The sequence below is a fragment of the Cupressus sempervirens genome, chromosome 7 (assembly GCF_028749045.1).
Source record: "Cupressus sempervirens isolate cs-2001-9-10 chromosome 7, ASM2874904v1, whole genome shotgun sequence".
Lineage (NCBI taxonomy): Eukaryota > Viridiplantae > Streptophyta > Pinopsida > Cupressales > Cupressaceae > Cupressus > Cupressus sempervirens.
Genome location: NC_143124.1, coordinates 78,749,031 through 78,765,940, shown reverse-complemented (window position 1 = coordinate 78,765,940; position 16,910 = coordinate 78,749,031). Strand labels below are relative to the sequence as shown.

Sequence of the window (16,910 nt, the reverse complement as noted above, 5' to 3'; positions counted from 1 at the left end):
ATTCATATAAAACTTGCATTTTTGGAGACAGAGCTCTGGGAGGGAAAAATTTTTTTGGTTGCAGGCACTTCTGTATGGATGTACGGATGATTTGGCATTTTAAAAAATAATTTTTTTTTATAAGGCTACCCATTGAGTAGCCACCGTCATGCCACCATGGCTTAGCCCCCATGCCATCCGCAGCCCATTGTAGAGCGCCGTTAGTAGACCTGCAGTGCTCGACCTCCGCTTTGACCGGGCAGAACCACTGTTTGCCGCTGCTGGTAACCGCAGCTCAATCTTCGCCTGACAGCGCCAGCTCCACCGCTGCCGTAGGTTCTTGAACCTTGGCCTCAGATGCTGCGCCACTCACCACCAGTGGCACCTCCTCCTCCCGGTGGCACATCTTTAGATCTCTGTCTGCCGCTCTACTTTGCGTTAGCGCCACTCGCGTCAGCAACAGTTCAGTCATCCAGTCAGTGCCTGTCTAGCTTAGCCCGCCAACTCTGCCTTCTAATCAATGTCTGACACATGGATCAACATCCCTGTCAGTTTTTCTACACCTCGTGCCCAGTCAGCAGTCTCCAGCAGGTGCCTCGTCAGCGCCAGTCTATGCATGACACGTGGCATGGGCGCCACGTGGCACATTGCCACGTGGCCCTGCCACATCATCTGCCTGCCACATGGCCTCTATTTTTTTTGCGATGGCTGATGAGCTATCAAATTTAATGGCATGGATTGCTGATGTCATCATGACATCATCCTACATCAGCACCTTCTTGCACCTCTCCTAGGATTATTTTGGACCTACCTTCAATTTTTTGGCCATAACTTTTGCATACGGAGGTATTTTTCTGATCCAAAAGAAGCACCAAAAAGCTGGTTCCGAGACGAATATTTTTTTGTAGGTATTTTTAGTTTTTGATGCTTTTTAATTGCCTTTTGTTCTATTGAAATCTGAAGTCCTATTTTTGACTCCGGCATGCATATCTTTTGCATCCCATGTCAGTTTTTTGAAAACTTTATATTTTTGGAAAGCTAGTTCTATCACCTTTTTAGAAATGTAGTCCTTGTCCTTAGTTTTTGTCCTTTGCTCTATCTATCATAGTTTTGGTGTTTTAGCTCTATGGTGGATATTTTGAGTGTTTTAGGCCGGAGGATCATTTTTCTGGCATGGATTCTCTTGTTTTTTGCTATACTTTCTTTTATTGCAGCTCTTTTTCAGTTCTAGTCATTGTAGCTATCATTTTGAAGCACTTTTTTGTTTTACACTGAGATAAAGTGCCACTTTTGCATTTTGAGGATCATGAACGTTGTTTTGAGTCAGTTGTACTTGCACTATTTTCATAAAGCACCATGGGGGGATTATTGTTTGCTGTTGTCATCATTATCTTCTACCACCTTCTAGCTTGTTCTACAAGCTTCCATGAGGTCTTTATAAGTGACATCTCCCTCTTTGTATTTTCATAACATTATCACTTCTTATTGTAAATACATTTTCATTGTGTTTGCATTCATGTGGTCTCTCATGTCCGTTTAGGGTTTTTCCCTTGCTCCATGCTCTTTCTCTCTTTGGCTTCTCTTTGACAGGTTTTCGCATGTAGGTGATCTTGGGCGTCTTCAGAGTTGGCTTTTCTCAACTCCAACAGATAACATATTTGTTTGCACTCTAATTAAGAACATGGTGTCTACAACATAATTTTATGTGACACACCTATGTAGGCTTATTCTCTCATCATCACACTAACTCCTATTCTCAATGGAGGATAATCCACTCTTGGTAGACATGTGCTTAGTTGTGAGGCTTATCATTTTTCTAACTCTTAATCATTCTAGAGGCCTTAGGCCTTTATGAATAGGAACTTCTAGTATACTTGTACATCAATCAATACACCAATTCATCTATTATTGAATGGTCTAATATCCAGAGATAATTAGATACTCATTCTCATATTGTTATTCTAATCATACATTATTTGGTCCATAATGTGCTAGTCTTGTGCTTCTTGATCTTGGCTTCATTTTTCTCTAAGGAAAATTCTTCATCGTATCATAGCTATACCAAATCCTTACAATTTGGACCTATTTTTTGATGCTTGTCCATCAAAATTATGACTCCAAAATATCAAAAACTAATGTCAAAAGTTCAATGAACAAGATGGGTGTCGATATATTGATGACACAATCTGTCCAAAATTATTTCCATCATTGTCACATGGTGGTATCACACAACTAGTTTAGAAGATCAAACTATCAATGACCATGAGAGATTGTTTGATGGGTATTCCACATCATCAACGATCGCATGCATCAAACTATTCAAAACCTAGAGAGATGCTTAGATAGGTTTGTCATACTCCCAATAGTAGGATGTTTCAGAATAGAGATTACTTATAGAGATGCTTTGGCGGGTTTCTTATACTGTCAACAACTTTAAATGTGAAAATAGCAACGATACTTAGAGTTTTAAAAAAAAATAGTGCAACAGCAAGAAGAATTAGACATCATTTTTTAATCATGGCTTGTATATTTAGTTTAAGCACATTGGTTTTTCCATTTATGAAGAGCTTCTATTGATAAATGAAAGGTTGCATGAAGAAGAGTTGTAACCCAAAATCATACTCCATCTAGAAATATTAAAGGACAATGTTAATCATTCCAAAGAATCATTGATTACTTAGACCTTCTTATACATCCAATACTGAATAGTTTTGAACACATTTTCAATGTAGAATGTCAATCATCAATATATGTGAACAATGCACATGCTAGCAATAAATTACAAGATTGAGTTAGAGAACTATGACAACATGTGTCCATTTATATCAAATCATATCAAAGAGGGCTTTGAATATGAAAGCATTTTTAAAAAATGATAGTGGCAAGTTACTTCTTAGGGTCATTCCATGACAAATAATCATATGTTTTCATGACATAGAACATGACCATTGTGGAAAATAGAAAAGAAACATCATTATATATCACTTCCATTGGTTATGACAATTACTACAATAAATTAATGATGCACACTTTTTGCATACTAACAAAGGCATACTATTTTCTTCACAACCTGTAGAATTCTTGACCTTTTTCTCTCAATATGGACATGACTTTTTCTATGACAAACTTTAAGGAGCTTGGAGAGAATAGGGATCTCAAGGTTTCTGTTTAATTTTTGGTAAAATAAGGATGGTAATAATCAAAACTTGGAAGAAACTCTTGGTATCAAATAAATAAACTGTATGGTCTATGGTGCCTATGCTCTCATACCCCTCCAATCTTGAAGTCATCTTTCATCCTATGATCTACATTCATTCACCTTCATTTGACTTATACAGATTCATAGCTTGTACTTGTAGAGAGTCTCATAAGATATTGACGATAACAAAGATAGTATAAGAAACCTGAAGCCATTAAACTTAGAAGATTAATATACCTTAATATTGACAATGAAATACTTTCTCATCCTTGGTGGATAAGTGCGATACACAATCTCTTGTGAGAGTACCTCCATGTCTGCATACAACTTATAAAGAAAGCAACATGTTGTAATTCATAGTACTTATGTTAAAGCCATTTTAAGGCATTCACTTGGAAACTTCTATGTTCACCCACTTAAATTAAGTATCATGTTGGAGATTTCAAAGTTTGAGCATCCCCATGATCTAAAATAATGACAATTTCAAGAATCCTTTCATATTCTCTACTTAAGAAGGCCAACCACGTGAAGGTGGAAGCTCATTTGGCCTACCCCAACGCCCCCCCCCCCCCCTATAATCACTCTAAATTCCCCATTAACAACTAAGTAAATTATAATCACATAACATATATTAACATGACATACAATTAATTAATATATATAAACATTCACCAATAATTTGTGAACACATCAATCATTATATTCACATAACATTCATTAACATGACATATAATTCATTAATGCCTATAAACATTCATCAATAATTCATGAACACATCAAGCATTATAATCACATAACAATATTCAATAAAGTGGCATAAAATTCATCAACATTCATCATCATAAAAATCCATTAATAAGAAACATTCATAAATATCCATCAACACATACATCATCAAACAAGGTTTTTAACATTCATTTCTTCTTTTCTTTTTTCTTTCTTTGAAGATAAAGGCTAATAGGCACATCCTGACTATCTTCGGCATCTTGTGGCTCTTGTGGTTTTGATCTTATTGTCGGTGTTTTGAAAAGCTATAGGTTTCAAATTATGCTGATGAGAAGCTAACTCCCATCTTTAACATATCATTTCATACATAGGGCCAACTATAACGCTTGACCCTTCATCTACTTTAGGCTCTACAAAAACTAGGTGGGTGGACCTAGGATTCAATTAATATGGTACCGGTACAAAACATATCCCTCAATCTATTAAGTAGATTTAACCCTTATATCTCCTAATACTTCTGTAATAACACAGATTTGCAGTAGGAAATTGCAATTCTATGATATTCACAAGCTAAGTGAGGGTATTCTACTATAGCTCTTGAACATAAAATATAAAGATGATTTGAATTTGATTTGATTTTTTTTGGGTGGGGAAAGTAGATGAAAACCAATTATAGACAACAAGCTAATGATCTTGTAGCTAATTAGTGCTTGATCCATTGGGCAAATCCATAAATCTCTCTTATGCATTTTGGATATCCTAGGCACATATCCTATGCCAAGACTCTAGATCTATCCATTTACCTTGTAAATGGATATCAATGTATATTCTAAATCTCATTCTTACTTGAAATACTTCTCAATAAACCTGCAACCCTATTGATTTCCCTAACACATTTACATAACTCCTTGCATTATAAGAAATAAGGAAATAACATATAGCCTTTGGGGACTGCAATTATGACCTAGGCTCTTTGTTTAAAGATCATAAAACATTGCAAATCACTGATAAAGGAGACAAGATCTAAAATGAATCTCAACACCTATTGTTCTTTGTATTGATTTCCTTAAAATAATACATGAAAATGCATGAAATTGACTAACAAGATACCTAATGAATAAGACTGTACAATAACATATGTTGTCATACAAGAGATAAAATAGTTGAAATGAGAAATTGATGGAATGGGAAGGGGGTATCGTAGCCAAAGAAAAGCTTCATGGTCTAGAACTAGCACATCCCATATCTTCCCATTCAGACTTCATCAATTCCAGAACCAATTCTGCTAAATGTTTTTGTTCTAGAATTTTCAATATTTTCCAACCCTTTACAATGGATGAGAGAAATAAGATATAGACAAGGGGTGAATTCCAAGATCTAATCTGAAGAAAAAATGTGTCCATTTCAAATTCCATCCCTTGTAGTAAAAAGAATCTCTCTAATCTCTCTCCCCTTTGATCAAATTTGGTTTTCATTAGTATTCTATAACTGATCCGAAAAATGTCTCTGTTGAATGATGAAAATTTTTGTCACCAAAATTTGAACTACATAATAAAATGCTAGTAAAAATTTGGCTTTAAACTGAATGAATGTGATCAAAATTGACCCCAACTACATTCTTACCACGTTTTACCAATCCTATAACTGCATTTTCAATTTTAGCTCATTTCATTGAGAAGGCCCCAAATTTTACTTTTATGCCTATAACTTGAACTAGTGAGCACCTATGCAAAAACTAACCTCATAATTGGAAAGTTCGTCTTCTATGAATTCTAGCGATATATAATATTTCTATATTTACCTCTTGGAAACCCCAAGTTGATCTGAAAAAATATCCCCTACTATATGGCTCAGGGCTGCACTTCTAAATTTTTAAAAAACTTAAAAATTCTAAAATTTTAACTTTAGAAAATAATCCTTTTGCAATTAAAAATTTTTGTAAATGATTTTCTAATAAAATGATTAAAAATCATTTTTAAATCATCTTTATTTTTGCTTCACTTTGAATTTTGGGTTGGAACCTAGTTTGATTGGATGCCATGTGTTGCTTTGTGATTGGTTGACCTCTGTTAGACTACCATGTCACCTCTTGCATGCACCCACCACATCATCATCTTTCATGACCCACTACCATGTTGCAGCTTGGCTCTTGCCTACATTTTTGAATGTCTGTGCATCTTAGTAATGTAGGAAAGCACCCACCCTAGCATGCACCACGTGGTATAACCTGATGCATCTGATCATTTGAGCTTCCATTGATCTCATGCTGCCACTTGTCAATATTTGATTCACTGCCAAGTTCCACATCACTTTACTATGTAGGTATGCCATGTCACCTTTGAGTAGGGCTTGCTGACATGTGTCATCGAGGCACTTTCTCGCATTATTTAAACCTCGCACAACTTTTTTTTGTGGGAATGTACCTAGCACTCAATCTTCCACATGGTAGAATCCTATGCCTTAGCATTTTTCCTTGCCACATCATCACGTGCATTGGGTTGTTCAAAATTTTGCTATGGTGGTCTCCATTTGGCATCCATCTATGCACTTTGTTATTGGGCCCCACACATGAGCTTGGCTTTCACAAAAGCTCCTTGTCTTTAAGACATGTTATGATGCATGTTGAATAGTATTTAAAGAAAAAACAATCCCTATATGAGCAATGTGGGACATATGGTTTATGTGGTTTCCCTCTTCCTCTGGCTGATTTTTTTTTCTTCTCGCTGTGGAGATTGTGGGTGTTTTTCTTTGATTCCAATCCCTATAACTCCTCTCCGCATGGTCCTGAGTGTAAAGGAAACTCATGAAAGGATTCAACACAAGGTTTTTTTTCAAATTGGAGATGTATATTCCCACATAAGGAAGTAAAAAATGGCAACAATCACTATGATTTATTTACTTGTAGAGCTTAACTATTGTGAGAATTTGAAGGATGATGTGGAAGCTGCATATTCAAATGAGAATAATCATGTGAAGAATGCTTTAATGATTTCTATGGAAGCTTATAGGGGGGGAGCGAAAGATTTATTGGCCTTTGCAAACTTCCTTGGTAACATAATAGTGAGCCCCATTAATTTATTTCATTCAGGCAATAACTAAGCCTATCAAATGAGTCTAGAAGCTGAATATCAAGTTCTATCAATATTGGACTGGCCCATATTTCTAGAAGTGTATTGTTTTCCCTATTTTTTGTTGTGCATTGCTTTCCCCAGAGTAGTTGCATCCCCTTGCACAACTTCCACAACTTGGCGTGAGTTTCTTTTGGCCTACAACTTTCACCCTCTACATCAAAAGTTTCTTCCAATTCATCATCAGAAACATCCTCATCTCTGAACTCTTATTCTAGCAACTTTAGCTAAGCTCTTAACTATATTAGAGAGGAAAAGAGATAAGGAAAAGGTGGAACCCTTAGGCATGTGCCAAATGCATTTTCTTTTGAGCTGTCTTGTAACTTCAGGAGTGCATTTGCTTCAGCTAGGATCTTAGATGCAAAACAAAATAACAATAATTGTGGCTTCCAAATCTGCCCATTTGGTAAAACTCTTTGCCCTACCCTGCATGAAGTTCCTTTTAATTGTTGTTTTCCCCTTTCCTAATGTGGATGTAGATGCTCCTTTTGTTCTTGACTTTGAATGCCACTTTGAATGCTCAAAAATCTTCCTTTAGCACTACCTAAACTATACAAAATTAAAAACACTAAGGAATTATCCATATATGTCAGAATAGAAATATTTTACCATATGTAATGCTGAATGATTATTAAACTTAGTTCTCTCAAGTCTAACTTTAAATCTCCCACATGTCAATCACTATTCCTTTGCATGAAATTTTCTCCATTTTTCCATGTTTGCTTTATTCATACCTCTACATTTGGTGTGGGCCTTTAGGTGAACACATTCTTTACTGAGAAAATTTAAAACATCCTCCATAATTGTGATTTTCTTACTGATTTCTTTTCCATTTCCTTAAAAACAACTTCATGCACCTCAATCTCTTAGCAAAGTTGTTGCATATGTAATAGCATTCCTAGGCATCCCTTGGGTAGTTATTGCAAGCTCTAACCTGCTATGTAAGGTTCATGAGTAGGTTATATTATGAAGATACTGGAAAAGACCATAATGAACACCTATAGCATGATTGATAAAAAAGGAAGAACTCTACTTTTTGTTTCTATCAAACCATTTTTCTTTAACATTCAATGTATATATAACCTCTATATATACTTGCTTGATTCACTCTAAAGAAATTAGTTGGGCCTAAATGTGGGTCTAACCAAAAAAAATTTTGCTTCCAAATAATTGATCTGTCAAGTTGGCCTACTAATGATCTGGTACTAACTAAAATCAACTTAGATCATTGATTCAAATTTCAAAACTCATTTTCACATCTTTATGCAAACTATCAATTTCATGCTAGGAGGTCCTTTGACTAGTCTTAAAAACTGACCAAAACATTTGATTGGGCTTTGGAATTGAACACATGGATTCTCTGTTTCGTACACTCTTACCATGTGGAATCTCATCTCATGATAAATTCTTAGTCAAAAGATATTAAATATCAAAGTTTCCCTCTCAAAACTATTTGGATGAAAACATGTTAGAAAACAATAAATCATGTTCGGATTTGACTTTGAAAATTGGGCAGATTCATACTTAGGAAAAAAAAATAGGGCATAGGTTCACTATCATGAGGACAAACTAAATATGGGATTAGGGATCATGATGAATAATTGGGCACATTTGGCAAGCGGTCAAAGTGAGCTACTCAGAATTTGCAGACTACAAGCACTGACAGAAAAGCATTTTTTGCAAATGGAATTGACCTAGGAAAGTGTCTAGACAGATTCGTCAAGACTTCAAAATTGGCATACTTAAAGTATTTTTAGAGTAAAACATAGTGGTATAATCCATTTGATCTCACTTATCACAAATTTCAAGTTATGACATCACAAATAGGGGTACTAATCAATCTGCATTTCTAGATACTAGTAAAAAGTTACAAATTACATTTGGAATTGCATTTGAAAACTGATCAAACAGATTCATCATAAGCTCAAACTTGAAACATAGGAAGTCTCTAACCTCTAAAATGAAATTCAAAAGGAATGTTCTCATTTTTTTCAGCTAGGTCAAAATTATAACACATCAAATAGGGCTTCTCAGAATTCAAAACAATTTGCATCAGCATGACATCAATAAATGACCAACTTTGAGGGAATGAAAACATAGTTAAATGGATTTGAAATGACTCAAAATCTGAAATATAGGTTCTCTTGTATGGACAATAGACACTCCCAAAGTGGTGAGTCATGGAACATTATTGGGTGCAAGATATTCAAATGTAAACACAACCTCCCATCGTTGCTTGACACTAAAAATGAGACTTCATGAAATGGATTGGAATGGAAATTTATCTTCATGGAAGTCACACTAAATGCAAGGTGTTAGAAACATTAAACACCTAATGGGCCTCAAATGGATAGCTGGGTACATATGCATCAAAAAGCATTTATAGGGCTTAATCTTTCAATGGTACTCAAAATCAAAGGTTTGATTTTGAGTCCCAACAGCGGCTCTATTTGGGGATACATGTCCCTTGCGGGTGGGAAGGATTCAAACATTTGGAAGAAGTAGACCATTCCTAAAACAAAAAAAAAATTCTCTCTTATAGCTTTGTTGAAAGCAATGATACTACTCCTACTATGCACAAACAATGGCCCCGGGCCATTGAACTTCAGCAAAAACTTTTACCTTTGTCAAATACCTAATTTTTATTCACTAGTGCATTTCACCCTAAATTGCGACCAAAAAGTGTGACCAAGTTTTTTAAATGGGTTGGTTGGTCGCATTATAAAGCAAATTTTTGTTTTTTTTAATAACATGCCCATGTTGGTCGCAATTGCAACAAATTAATTTTGTCAGAATTGTGACACACACGACAGCATAAAACAAAAAAAAAAAGGCAAAAATGTAATTCACATTTCATTTGGTGAAGTTGCGAGTCTGGTCTCCATCAACATTGATGTGAGGGAAGCTGCGAGTCCGGTCTCCATCAACATTGGCACAAGGGAAGAAAAAAAGTTTGGTCTCCATCAACATTGGCACGAGGGAAGCAAAAAAGTCTGGTCTCCATCAAAAAGAGCACAAGGGCATGTCTGCTATAGATCATTGACGGGTGCATTTGATTGTAGAACATTGTAATAAAACTTTGTTGTGACTTATTGCTATGATTGTAGACTTCCATTTGTGCTTTCTTGAATGTCATCACCCTTTTGTTTTAGCTCTTATTCTTGCCACCTCCTTCATGCTCCGATCACATGGTATTTTAAATTTTTTTTTGGGGTTTTTTTTTCCACTTTTTATGATATACAATGTATCATCTCATTAGATTCTTCACTCATACTATGCGACTTTCCATGAACTGCCTATTTGGATTATGTTCATGATCTCAACTACTAGGGGAAACTCTGCACACTTTGTCTTCTCTCGACTGTGTAGGGTTCTAGAATTTTGAATGCTTTCGATCTCCTTAGGGCTTGAAGAGCCTTATCTTTATTAGATCTTCTTCCTTTAAAATGGATGTCATCTAAATTGACACTGAGTTTCTTATCAAATGCAATTGGCTACTTTGCATAATTCACACTAATAGAAACAACAACACCAACTACTTGTTACTCTGCAAGGAAAAAGTGAGCATCTTCTGCACCCCTTTCACAACTTTCATGAAATCTTTTGTGTCTGTTACAAAGTGCACTCCACATTTAATGATCCATCTTGATAGAAGTCCTCTCCTTGGAAAATAACAAGCTTTTTCATTCTTGAATAGGGCTTGACTACTATTCTATTTATCCTAGGAATGCCATGTAAAACTCTCTTCCATATACTGACATATTCAGGGTGTATTGTGTTTTTTAATGGACACTTTTAATGGATTTCTACCAAGCCACTACTTTAAGAATATGCTCTCTTTCATCAAGATTACTTTCTAGGATAGTTACTAAACTTTTTATGTCAATACTTCAATTAGAAATATGCTTTCTTGTTCAGCAACACAAAATCTGCCTTCTCTTCATAATTTTGTAAAGTTCTATGATGCTCATCTTGCAAAATCAACCTTGACATTTTTAAAAATTCATTGAAACTTAGTGCATATTCCTTGTTTCTTGTATCATATTTCATTGTTCCAAAAAAATTTTCTCATGATCAAATCATACAATTACATAGCCTGACAGTTCCTTAAATCAAATTAGCATACATATAGAAAAAATGCACGAAGATGGCAGGTTGTGAAAGCAATCATATAGGGCTGCAACATGGGTGGCCTGTATTAATCCTTGAAACCTACCATGTGTATGAGGGCTTGGCACTACTGACAATTGGCTAAACACATGGAGCACATTCTTTAATTCAGACACTGCTTGAGGAACCTCATCAGCAGTACGTTTTTGTTTTTGAAGTGTTGAAGTTGAAAACTTCTGCATAGCAACACCAACATCAAAGCGTAACATGTAATTTGAAGGTGCCAAATGTACTAATTTTAATTATGTTCTTTTACAATCTTGCCACTGTTCTGCTTCATAATGTGATTGAGCTAAATATAATAAAATTTGGGTGTCAATGCCAAAATAGAATTTCCTCAAACAATTTTGATACATTTTCACTGCAAGCCCAAACTGTCCTTGTGCAAAGTAAACATGTGCTAGATTTACCCACACATCAGGCATCTGAACAAAGATGTTTCCTGTTGCAGCTTCTTGAACCTGTGTGAAAATTTCCTTTGCAATATCAAAATGACCCCTTTCGACTAGCACAATGCCTGCCCCATTTGCAGCATAGACATTTCCAGGTCTCTGAGCCAACACTTTACAATATAGTTCCCTAGCCTTATCAAGATGTATTCCCTCTGCATTTGGATCCTTCTTCTCATTGTGTGAAGCTGCAAAATAATTCCAGTTTCCAAGAGAAATGTCAGCATAAGAATCCTTACCATCTGATACATTTTGTGCAGTTTTAGGTGTTTGTTTTTCTTTAAGCGAGTCATCTATTTTCAGTTCTAGGTTGCCAAGGATGGTAATCGCATTTACTAAGGTTTTATCCACCTTAAGTACCTCCCCAAACAATTCTAGGCTTATTTGGATCTCATTTCAAGCCTGGGCCATGGCTGCAAGTCGTAGATATGCCTCCACATAATCAGGAAACTTGAACAATATTAGCCTATACAAAAGATTTTCTTTTTCAGTGTCATGTAGCTGTTCAAACAGCCTGGCAAGATTAAATAGTATGGTATATGAAATATTTTACATATTCAACAATGGATGATCTATATTCCAAGAGATCTTTTTTAGTCAAAATAAAAGTTTGAAAATTATTGAAAATCTAGTATAAGTTTATGTTCAAAATGGTTCTAATCTTTTTAATTGAATTCACCAAATAAAGTAATTTGAGAAGATGTTTTGTAGTCAATATAGAAGTTTGAAACATTGGAAAATTTTATTTGTTTTTTATTTGTTTCACAGAAAGATTTTGAAGTCAACAAAAGGAAAATCAAATGATGAAATTTTGTTCCTCTTATGTTCAATGATATAGCTCTATTATCTTTTATTTTTTTATTTTTTTTATTCAATATATATATATCTTAAAATTATTTTAAATAAATCTTAGGTTCAAATTTATTCAATATTTGATTTATTTTTCAAAAATAAGAAATTGTAACCCACTTGAAGATTTTTGTGACATATGACTTCTAAATGATCGATGAGAATTTAACTTATATCTTGAAAATATTCTAGATTGATTTGATTTACATTATTACATATATACATATATGTTTCTAGAGATATTTAGTTTATCTAAATATGTTGCTGCTTCTGATCTATCTACTGTGTAGGTAAAATACTAAAGGTTCACCACACAAAGATTCTTTTTGATGAAATGATGTATTCACCAAATAAGAAGTATTACCAATGTAGGATGGAATGAATTATTTATTATATCATCCCAAAAATACCTCAATAGGAGACAAGAGGTAGTTGAATCATGAGCTTTCCATTGAGTTTGAAGATATTTTTAGAAAAAAAAATGTATTTTTGGAGAATGATTAACACTATAAAAGACAAGTTATCTAAATAGATTATTGAATTTTTTGTTAGAAAATATCAACTAGGATAAGATTATAAATCAAGGATAACAACATGATTTGGTATCCTATTTCCAAGATAAAACAGGCTACAAAGAAAGAAAAGTGGTTCACTCATAATATTCTAAAATGCTAATTTGGGTATAAATTGTGTCTTGTTGTCTTTATGGGCTTCATTTGGCTGGTCATTAGCTGAAAAACTAGGAATATAAAAAGATCAATTAAATAGGGATAATCATTTATAGTTTTTGTATGAACACATTTAGACTATTTTAAATTAAATATATTGATTTTCCTTTGCATTGAGTTGCTATAATAATTTTGTTTGCTTCAAATCCATATAGTAGATTAAATAAAATGTCTCATTATTTCTATATTCACCACTACTTATAGGTGAAAAAAGAACATTCAAGCATTCAAGGACTATTGTGGTATTTTTTATGCAAGCTCACAATGTCCAATAGACTTTCAAACAACCAGAATGCTTCATCCCATGTATGAAAGTTTTCATTTATAAAATAGTTATTCTGTGGTATATGAAATATTTTATATATTCAACAATGAATGATCTATCATTCTCTTGTAACATTTAGCAAATAGTTTAAATACTTGACTTTCTATAATATTTTGTTACTTGTATGCACATTTTTGGGGAGCCAAATGACAAAGATGAGCTTGAAATATTTGAATACATTCCTTTTCATATGAGTGATTATGAACATATGTCAAGATAGATTGAAATATACATATATATTTTTATCGCACACTTATGTAGTGCACACATTTAGATATGTGTAGTTACTTTTAAACATGTTAATCTAGTGTAACTTATAAAATGTCTAATATAAGTTTAGGTTGAAAAAGGTTATAATTTTTTAATGGAATTAGTCAAATAAAGTTATTTCAGCAGATGTTTTTTAGTCAACATAGAAGTTTGAAACATAGAAAATGTTAGTTATTATTTTATTTGCTTCATAGAAAGATCATGAAGTCAACAAAAGGAAAATTAGGTGATAAAATTTTGTTCTTGGGTAGGGCCACAATAATGGTTCCCACTTTCCATAATGAAGAAATTAGATGGAAAGTGGGGAAACTAACTTTTAGGGGCTTCAAATGAAGCCAAATCTTTGAATTAACGTCCCAAGGGGCTTCACTCGAAGCCTCCATGCTGATATTGGTGTGGGGGCTTTGAATGAATCTTAGGGCTTCATTCAAATCTGACATGCAAACCTCATTCATACTCCTAATAACTGATCGAAAAAGCTTTTAAATCCAACATTTTTTTCTTTTTTGTCCCATGGTTTCATGTATGAGTTGGTGGACTAGGGCACTAAGAGGGAAGTCAGTAACATCATACCTTGCATCAACATCTCCTTCTATGATGCAAGAGCACCTATTCACTGGATTTCTCATGGATAAATTCATATTTTAAATTATATTTAAATAGTATTTAAAAAGAAATTCAATTTAAATAGTGTTGTCACTTTATCCCATGAAAACTCAAGTGAAACACCTTCTTCTTCTAGTCGATGGAAGAATTCCATATCCTTTAAACACACAGGAGAAACTTCATAATTGATACTAGGGCTTTTATTGATGAATTCAACCCAAACACCATTTCCTAATGCCTCCATGAAAGTTTGTTGAGCCAACTCTAGTTCATCATGTTCAAAATCAAGAACCCCAATGTTGTTTAACAATTCAATGGGTACATCTTCTCTACTCTTTTTCAGAAGAGACTTTGCTATGTTAAGAGAATCTAAGGCTGCACTGGGGTCTGATTATATCAATAACTCACCCATCTTAATAAAGGAATGAGCATCACGTGGATCTATGTGAGTTTCCTTTCTTATAATTTCCAAAGCCTTCTCTCGCTACCCTTGTTGAGCATATATATGGCCTATAGCTTTCAAGCTCTCATAGTTCTCAGGGTGAACCTCCAGAACCTTTTCAAAATTTGAGAGAGAACTCTTAAGATCTCCCAATTTCATTTAACCTGTCCCAACCCAAAGTATGGAAACACAAAATCCTATGGCTTCTGGCTTTCCTTGACTGATGCCATGTAGTAGCAGCTAGCAATTTCATAATCACCTTTTCTATGATAAGTTCGTGCAAGATTATAATATGAATGAGATTTCATGAGAGGGTGGTCTGTCGAAACAAGAGCTATCTCAGTCAACTATTCATTTGGATCTCCACATTGCTAATCACTTGGATCAATGCTTTTCTCTTTCTTCACAAAATAGGTTTGGTCCCAGAGTTTAGCAACTCAAGAAAGTGAACCGTTTAGGTTAGTGTCTCCCCTCCCAAATGATTTCCTCAAAATCAATATAGATGGGTTTTCAAGGAGTAATCCACATCCAACAGGAATGGGTGGTACTAGTAGTGGAACTTTTAGCCCTGTTTAGTTTTTCTTTTCTACTTCCTTAAGTAATCATTCTAAAAATTAGATGGAAGCTTGGGCTATTCTCTATACTCTTGAGAAAGCCTGTTTATCGGTCTGGAAAATGATTTTTGCAAGATGGACTATGATTCTTGTCAACCTTCTAAATAGTGGAAATTTTCTAGATTGGTCTTGGAGGCTAGCCCTGATGGCTATGCTGATGTACAATTTAATATGTTTGAGAATGAATATGAACCTTTTTGTTAATATGATTCTATATGTTAAGTAGTTAGCTATGATGCACCCTTATGTGTGATCTTTTTTCTTAAATCAATATAAAAAGGTGTGGCCCCTCAGGCCACAATTTACGTGGAAATGAAAAATGTAAAATAAACATAGATATGAGATAAGAAAAATAATAAACAATGGAATAATAACAAAAGAAATAGCCATTGCTAAAGTCTACTGTTCTCATACTTTTTCACTTGCATAAGATAAAAAGAAGAGATGCTATAAGCCCTAGAAAAGACATAGCTGTTGAACCTAGGAATTCTCATAAAACTTTTCAATGTGGAAATCGTTTCTCATCATGCATCTGAAAAATAAGTCTCGCCGTAGATTTTTCTTAAAATCATAGTCAATGAATTTAAGGCTATAAGAATAAACATGCCTACCAAATATGACACTTTGGGTTTTTACGTTGAAACTAAAATGCATCAACGTACATTGGACAAAACAATTTAAACAAATAGAAATGGAGTACCCAAATCAGGAATTGCTAAATGTCCTAATCAACCAATTTTTACGCTCTGCAGTAACGACCTAGTATTTATACCAATTATGCTAATTTTTGTGGAATATGTATCATAAATATTGCCTCAAATCCTTAGCCTAACCTATGGGCCCAAAACTTGTCCAGTTTGCAAGTACTAACTAGAATTCAAAACCAATATCTTGATGTATTTGATAGATCATTATCAATTGTCTGATTTTTCTTTATTATCATTTCTTGAAGGATTGATGGGTGGATTCTTAACCAATTGATGTCATAATTATAAATATTTAAATGATTGGATGCTAGAATGGTTGATACTCGAATAGTTGATATTTTCCTATATAAGTGACTGATTGTTTGCTTGCTGGTCTGATTGTTTGGTTATTTTGATATTTGATTCCCAATTGATGATAGGTGGACAATTGAATGGTTTACTTTGATGGATTCAGGATTGGTGATTTAACAAATGTTGATAGTGATGATTTAATGAATGCTGATTTGATATATTTGTGTGTAATGATTTCATAAATTGATTCTTGAATGGGTTTCTGATTTTGTATCTAGTTGAATGAAATGACATTTGATGGTGAATTTCTATTGATCTTCCCTTTATATTTTATTTATAAAAGAATTGCCACCCTTCAAAAGGAATTGAGTCACCACCCTTCATTGTTGCCTCATGAAATAATAATTTATTTTCAAATGATTGTTTG

General features: G+C 34.1%; 1 pseudogene; it reads right to left on the bottom strand.

The window, feature by feature from the left end:
• Positions 1 to 274: 274 nt before the first annotated feature.
• LOC149545597 (protein CTR9 homolog pseudogene) lies at positions 275 to 15,179 on the bottom strand (annotated as a pseudogene).
• Between the last annotated feature and the right edge of the window lie 1,731 nt (positions 15,180 to 16,910).